Source organism: Choloepus didactylus, chromosome 14 (assembly GCF_015220235.1).
Source record: "Choloepus didactylus isolate mChoDid1 chromosome 14, mChoDid1.pri, whole genome shotgun sequence".
In the NCBI taxonomy this organism is placed as follows: Eukaryota; Metazoa; Chordata; class Mammalia; order Pilosa; family Megalonychidae; genus Choloepus; species Choloepus didactylus.
This window is the reverse complement of record NC_051320.1, coordinates 57,265,037-57,272,438: the sequence shown is the minus strand read 5'-3', so window position 1 is coordinate 57,272,438 and position 7,402 is coordinate 57,265,037. Positions and strand designations below refer to the sequence as shown.

Sequence of the window (7,402 nt, the reverse complement as noted above, 5' to 3'; positions counted from 1 at the left end):
CTATAATGGTCACTCAGTTAATGTCTATAAAGACCACCTCACTCAGGGCTTCCACCATGATTCTGTCTTAATTAGGAACAGAGACTCACTCAAATTGTATAAGAAAGAATAGGGTTTATTGAAAGGGTACATATGCATGGTAGCTCTGGAAGAGCTGAGAAACCCATCTTCAGGGAAGGCAGGAATCAAGGTGGCTCTGTAGCATGTTCTCTTCTCATTTCCAACTCTTCCCCTCACTCCCCTCACAGCAAAGTCTCTCTCTCTACATTGCGTCCTGTATCTTCTTCCTTTCCAGCTGGATATTTTTGATTATTTGTCTACACAGCCAAAAATGATGTTCAGTTTCCAAATCTGCATAATCTCCAAATCCAGCCATTAGAACTTCTTTTTGGGTGTCTTTGCCTTAATTTCTGAGAGAAGGATTTGGCTGATTTACTGGCTGAGCCAGGCTATGTCATGGGCCATTGGCCTATGGATGGGTCATCCCTGAGACCCAGGTCCTCACAAGGTACAATCAGCTGAGTCTGGGGAGACAGTATCACCTGGTCTGTTGCCCACTTGGCAGGATCTGTGGACTTCAAGAGACATTAGAGGCATCTGATTAGAGGCTTCTTATCTGTGATGGTGTTAAATTACAAGATACACTATTATATATGAACCTTCCCTTTGAGATATATTTTCCCACCATTTCTTTCATTTTTCAAGGAGAATCATCAAGGGTTATATATCCAACCTAAATTCCTTAGGAAATGACTTGTCTTTGAACAAGGTTCCCTGTGATTACACGGAAGTTTCCTTACTGTGGTGGACACCAAATGTTGAATTTAAGCAACTGGATTAAATAGTTCTTTGTATGTGTTATGTAGAATTCTTAAGCTAGCACTAAAGTGTTTCAACTGAACAGCTCTGGTTTCCAGTTGAATGAGAGGTGAAGAGGACCTCAGGCCACAGGGACGGGAAGAAGATAGTGTCAGTAAGAAGTAAAGGGAGTCAAATGAAAGACCCAGGTAGGAGCAAGAGGCCAGAAGGGAGCTGCTCTTGGAGTGGGAAGAGAGCTAGCCAGGAGGAACCAGACAAGAACTGCAACTTTCTACTTTGGGGGCTCAAGTATCTGAGAGTGAAACTAGAAAAAGAGTATGGAGGGTCAAGGAAAAAAGAGAACTGGGCTGGATAAGGGCTAGACTCCAAGGATGGTCTCGAGTGACTGCAAGGCATGTAAGATCTCATCAAGCTAGGAGCTGTATTTACCTTAGTGTCTCTAATCGCCAACCTATATTTGGTTTGAACACTTTTAAGTTCTTGGTTGCTATGTTCTCATGGCCTTTGATGAAAGGGAGGTTCAGGAGATAAGGAGGATATATTTCTAAGACCAGGAAGATGTCTTAAACTACATTTAATGCAAGGGAGAGGGGAACATCTTAGAAGTGCCCTTGGAAATAATGTTCCTTGGGAAGTTTTGAAAGTCAACCCAAGGATTTCCCTGTCCTTCCGTTTTAGGCTTACATGCCACTCACATGCCTGTGAGATTCAACCCCAGGCCTGGGCTCACATCTTCCCAATTTGTTTTGGAAAAATCCTTTGACATAACGTCAGGAAGGAAACATCACTACCTGCCTCTCAGTAGGAGTGGGAGGTTTAATGGATCACCTGTGGGCCTCTGGGACTGGCCTAAGAAGAGAATCCAGGGCCCAGAGTTTTGGGCCTACATACCTCATATCTGAGGATTAATGCTCGATCTTCCTCTGAGGGTTGGGTTAAGCCTCTGCCAGTTGATTACAGATGTTCAGATAGAAATCTTTAAGGCGGGAACTTTCTGAACATGAACAATCAAAGAAAACTCCACAAAAAGCCTCACCTTAAATCTTTCCTCGACCTTGTGACTTTGGAGGACTTAATGAGACATTTTAAATGAAGGAAGGAATTACCTAAAGGCTAAGTCTGGGACCAGCTTAAATCAGGCAACGGGAAACCTACGTTGCTCTTTCACGATATTATTCACCCTACAGAAACAAAGTGTATTTGTTCGCGGTAAACATGTCAGAACAGCAGCTATAGAGAACAAGTGTAGACTGGTTGCTGTCCAATCTGCCAATTTTCAGATGAAAGACCAGAATCTGATAAGTGACAGATTGCCATGAGAACATTTGCAGTGAGATCTTTTCTGTTTCCTCATTTCAGCACCAAACATTTAAGTGTATCAATAAAAGTTAGAGACACCTGCTGTTCTCTTAATGTATTTACAGTGTTCATCTGAAGCAGGAAAACACTGTTTGATGGCAACCTTAAAACCATTGAAATCCCATGACCGTCAAGTATAAATGAGCAGCCCTAGTGCTTAGGGGATACAATAGGCCAGGGTAAGACCACATCCCTGAAGCTAAGTACAAATACTTATGTCCTATTCTTAAGCAGACCCCCGTCTCCTCTCCATGCACCACATCAGTTAACATATCTATAAAAAGGAGAGAATTAGCCTAGTTCAGTGTGTCCCACACTTTAACAATTGGCATACTAATCCCCCACAATTTTTGCCATATTATCATATGGACTGTAATATGATTTGCTTAATCTTTTTCCTCTAAAGCAACCCCTCTTTTCCTTTTTCCTTTCTCTTTCTTTCTTTCTTTCTTTTTTTTTTTTTTTGCCTAAATAGAATTAGGCTGAATAAAATTGTTATTTTCATCCAAATCAGTTTTATCTGTAAATTAGCTTTGATGGGCTAATTCTTTTTTCCTAATACCCATTGAAGTAAATACATAGCTATTAAAAGAAAAAATGTTGGTTTGTTTTTTTTAATAGCCAGAAGCATCTTGTGTAACCATGAGTTGTGTGCAGACCACATTTTGGAAAATGCTGCTCCAACTTTAAGTCTGATGCTGGGCATGAGTGAGACTTGACACAGTTTGGACAGTTCATCTGGGGAAGAGGCTGGTTGGGTCCAACACTCTCACTAATGGCTGACTGATCCTGGGTTACTCACTTCACCCACTAGACCTTAATTACCTCATCAGAGGAAATGGACTAAATATGCTCTGAGTTCCTTCCTGTCTCTAAGGATCTGTGATTCTCCAGGTTGGGTGATTCTGTGGGCAGAGCCCAGAAACCCAGCAGGAGAAGCAGCCAGGGGCTCTCTGGCTGTGCTGCAAGTCATTTTCCACCCCAGAAGCTTGCTTAATCTTCCTGGGGATTTTGCAGAACTTTTTCTTTCATGAGCAACGGTTAGGGAAAGTTCCTCTCAACCAATGTGTGGAAGAAGAAGCCCCTTTTCCCTATTTTGAATGAATTGCATGGATAAGAAGGCAAGTGGGAAAAAAGAAATTTGGTGGGTGGCTTTGAAATATTACTGATTAGTTGGCCCTTCTAAGGCCAACTTCGCTGGAATGCTCTTGGAGGAAAGAAAAACCTAATTTGATTCCTCCACACCTGAGAGAACAGTGATGATAAATAATGGGAACAATGATACACAATTAATAATAATGTGCTATCAGTCTAATAATGTAATGTCAAGTCACTTAACCTCACTGAGGCTTTATCTCCTGATTTATTAAGGAAGTTTGAACTGAATGATTTGTGAAACTTCTGTCATCTCTAAAATTCTTTGCATGATTTCAACTTTCATTTTTTAAACAAAATAGTTCCTGGAGTTTAATTGGACAAAATCTGTTTGCAAACCTGGCATCAGAAGACAAGAAGAATAAACTTACCTTCTAGGATAATGTTCTATCAACCTGGTACATGTGTAATTTTTGTAAGTTTTTGGATCTATAATATGGTCTGTGGTATAGCTGTTACCTAGGCCATGCTGTTCATTATTTCATCCATCTACTCAGTCATTCTTTCTTCAGACATGCCTTGCCCACCTGTTATGCACCAGGGAGTGGAGAATGGTGATTAAGACTGCAGCTCTGGAAGCAAAATGGCCTGGGAATGAATCCCATTTCCACTATACAATAGCTCTGGACCCAGCAAGTAAATTAACCTCCTTAAGTTTCAGTTCGTTTATCTGTAAACCAAGAATGACAATAACATCAATCTTAAGTACACGGTTATTGAAGATTAACAGAGAGAGCAGGTGGAAGGTCAAGGACCCAGAATATAGTGACCACTCAATAAATGATAGCTGTTATCATTCATCCTCTTCATCATCATCATCACCATCACCATGTGCTGGGATTCGAAGAGGATCATGGCATTAACTCTTCTTCAAACTCACAATCTAATAGAGGGAGACAAGCACACAGGCAAATATGCTTTAGCATATGCTTTACAATATAGGATGATAAGGACAAAAATAGAAGTCTGCATTCATTCCAGCATGGGAGAAGAAATGCTTTCCAATATGGGGGGCAGGGGTGGACTCAAAGAGAAGTAAAGGAGAAAAGGTTATAAAGAATGCAAGGTCTGAAAAGATGAGGGACTAAGGTGGAATGGGGCATTTCAGGCAGGGGACAACACCTAACAGTGGAATTAATGTGAAACAGTGGCACTCGTCAGGAGTTGCTCATTAGGAATCATTCATTCTGTAACATGGGATTTCACCTCTTTGTAATTCAGAGAAAGTAAGTCCTAACCAAAGCCAAGTGAGATGCTATTGATGAGCTGGATAAGCTGGTGCTTGAATATACATTTCTGCTGTCCAGAAAGCTTTTTTTTCATTTAAGGATAGCACAAAAAGAGAAATTCTGTTTTGACCCACCAGAGGCATTTAGCAGATGTAGTGCTTTTTCTTTGGAAGTGAAGGTAACAGGACACCTCAATTTCAGCTCAGAGTGGATAAGGAGACAATGGGAGTCGGGGAGAAATAACCTAGTTCAGATGAGGTAGTTAAAATGTAATTCATGTATTTTGGTGAGTACATATGTGGGGATTTGTAATATTTAAAAGTGTGATTATAACTGGGTTCACATAAAGCCCTCATCATAAATACAAATATTATACCTTAAATGAGCCAGAATAAGTGAAGCAGAGGCAGGTAATATTATTCTCTGCCTGCTTCATGGGTTGAAGGAGGATTAATGAGCAAATGCCTCGAAAGCTCTCCAGCAATGCAGAAGAAAAGAGCTGGATAACCAGGAGGCATTACGGTCTCCTCTTCCAGCCTCTTCAAAGCTAAAAGATGGGGGCAGAACACGAAACAGCCTGCCTCCACTTTTTATCTTTTTCAGTATAACAAAAAATGATTAAAGAACATTTTGTTAAAAGACAAACTAAGTCCCCATTTTATTGATATGGCAACTTTTATTTCCCCCTAGTTCCTTCATTTTTATTCTAGTTCATCCATATTTTATCATGGTTGTAATCATTGATGTGCTATTTTGCATTTAGCTTTTTAAAAAATTTAATATATCACAAAATGTTCCTACACAATCTTCATAACAATTTCCAGAAAACACATTAAAGTATAATTTCCATGAAGTATAATTTTATAACTCACTCATTCTAATAAATACAATGACTTTTAGTAATTTTGTAGAGTTGTACAATCCAGTTTTAGAAAATTTCCATTGCCTCAAAAAGTTCTCCTGTGCCCATTTGCAGTTCTCAGTCTCACCCCTTGGCCCAGACATACACTGATCTGCTTTTTGTCTCTAAGGATTTGTGTTTTCTAGAAATTTCATATAAAGTTGTGTCTGGCTTCTTCCATTTAGCATAATGCTTTTGAGTTTCATCCATGTTGAAGAATGAATCAGTAGCTTGCTCCCTTTTATTCCTGAATAATGTTCCGTTGTATGGATGTACAACATTTTGTGTATCTTTTCACCAGGAGGAGGACATTTGAATTGTTTCCAGTTTGGGGCTGTTAGGAATAATGCTGCCATGAACTTGTCTTTGTGTGGCATCTGTTTTCATTTCCCTTGGCCAGATACCTAGGAGCGGAATTGCTAGATCATATGGTAACTCCATGTTTAACTTCTAAAGAAACCCCCAAACTGTTTTTCCAAAGTGGCTGTACCATTTTACATTGCTACCAGCAATGTATGATGGTTCCAGTTTCTCCAGCTTCTTACAAACACTTGTTATTGTCTGTCTTTTATTTATTACAACCATTCTGGGGGTATAAAGTTGTGCCTCATGTGGTTTTAATTTGCATTTTCCTAATAACTAATGATATTGAACATCTTTTTGTGTGTTTATTAGTCTTTCATGTATCTTCTTTCGTGAAATGTCTACTCAAATTTTTGCCCATTTTAAAATCAGATTGTTTGTCTTATTACTGAGTTCCATATATATACTGCACTCAAGTCTTTCATTGGATATATGATTTACAAGTAATCTCTCCTAGTTGGTGACTTTCCTTTTCATTTCCTTGAGAGTATCTTTTGAAGAGGAAAGTGTTTAATATTGATGAAGTCCAATTTATCAATTTTTTTCTTTTATGGATTGTGCTTTTAGTATTAGAACTAAGAAATCTTTGTCTAACTCAAGGTCACAAAGATTTTCTCCTTTGCTGCAAGTTATATAGTTTTAGTGCTTATTTTAGGTCTGTGATCCATTTTGAGTTAATTTTTGTGTCTTGTAGGATGTAAAGTCTAATTTTTTTCCTCCTCCCTCCCTTCCTTCCTTCTTTCCTTCCTTCCTTTATCCCTCCTATCCTTTCTCCCCCCCCCCTCTTTATTTTTGCATATGGATATCCAATTTTCCCAGCATCATTTGTGGAAAAGACTCTTCTTTCCCCATTGAAGGTGTCTTGGCACCTTTGTTGCAAATCAGTTGACCAAAATTGTAAGGGTTTATTTCTGAACTCTGTTCCATTGACATGTGTCTATCCTTATGCCAGTACCACACTGTCTTGATTTCTGTAGTTTTATAGTAAGCCTTAAAATCACGCTGTGAAAATTCTCCAACTTTGTTCTTCTTTTTCAAAATTCTTTTGGCCATATTTTGGTAACAATTTTTAATGTTTTCAAAATAGTCCATAAAATAGATGTGTTAAAATAAATGTACTTCATCATTTAATTAACCCAATCTTTTTTCTCTGGTAATTCTACAAAGAATACCATTCTGCTGATACCTCTTGTTTCCTCTTGGTCATGTAGTTTCTTAAGGTGAATTCTTAGGAGAAGGGTGACTGGATCAAAGGCCATGAATATGTGTGCCCACGTGTCTGTAAAAAAAGGGACAGCCTTGACAGTTAGGGCAATGCTTTTCACACTGAGGAGTTAACATTTACTGAGCACAATGAGGTGCCAGGCATTGTGCTAAATGCTTCACATCCATTATTCAACCCACAGTCTTAAAAATTTTTTTTTTAGTGTGGAGCATATATGCAACATAAAATTTCCCATTTTAACCACTTTCAAGTATAAAATTCCGTGGCATTAATTACTATCACAATGTTGTGCTACCATCATCACCATCCATTTCAAACACTTTTTCACCACCACAAACAGAAACTCTGTGC

General features: G+C 38.9%; 1 long non-coding RNA gene across 1 annotated transcript; it reads right to left on the bottom strand.

Moving 5' to 3' along the window:
- Window positions 1-236: 236 nt before the first annotated feature.
- LOC119508944 lies at window positions 237-7,094 on the bottom strand. The gene is made up of 3 exons (XR_005211596.1): window positions 7,013-7,094; window positions 3,861-4,003; window positions 237-575 (listed from the first exon to the last, which is right to left on the bottom strand). It is a non-coding gene; the product is annotated as an uncharacterized LOC119508944 (long non-coding RNA).
- Window positions 7,095-7,402: the final 308 nt, after the last annotated feature.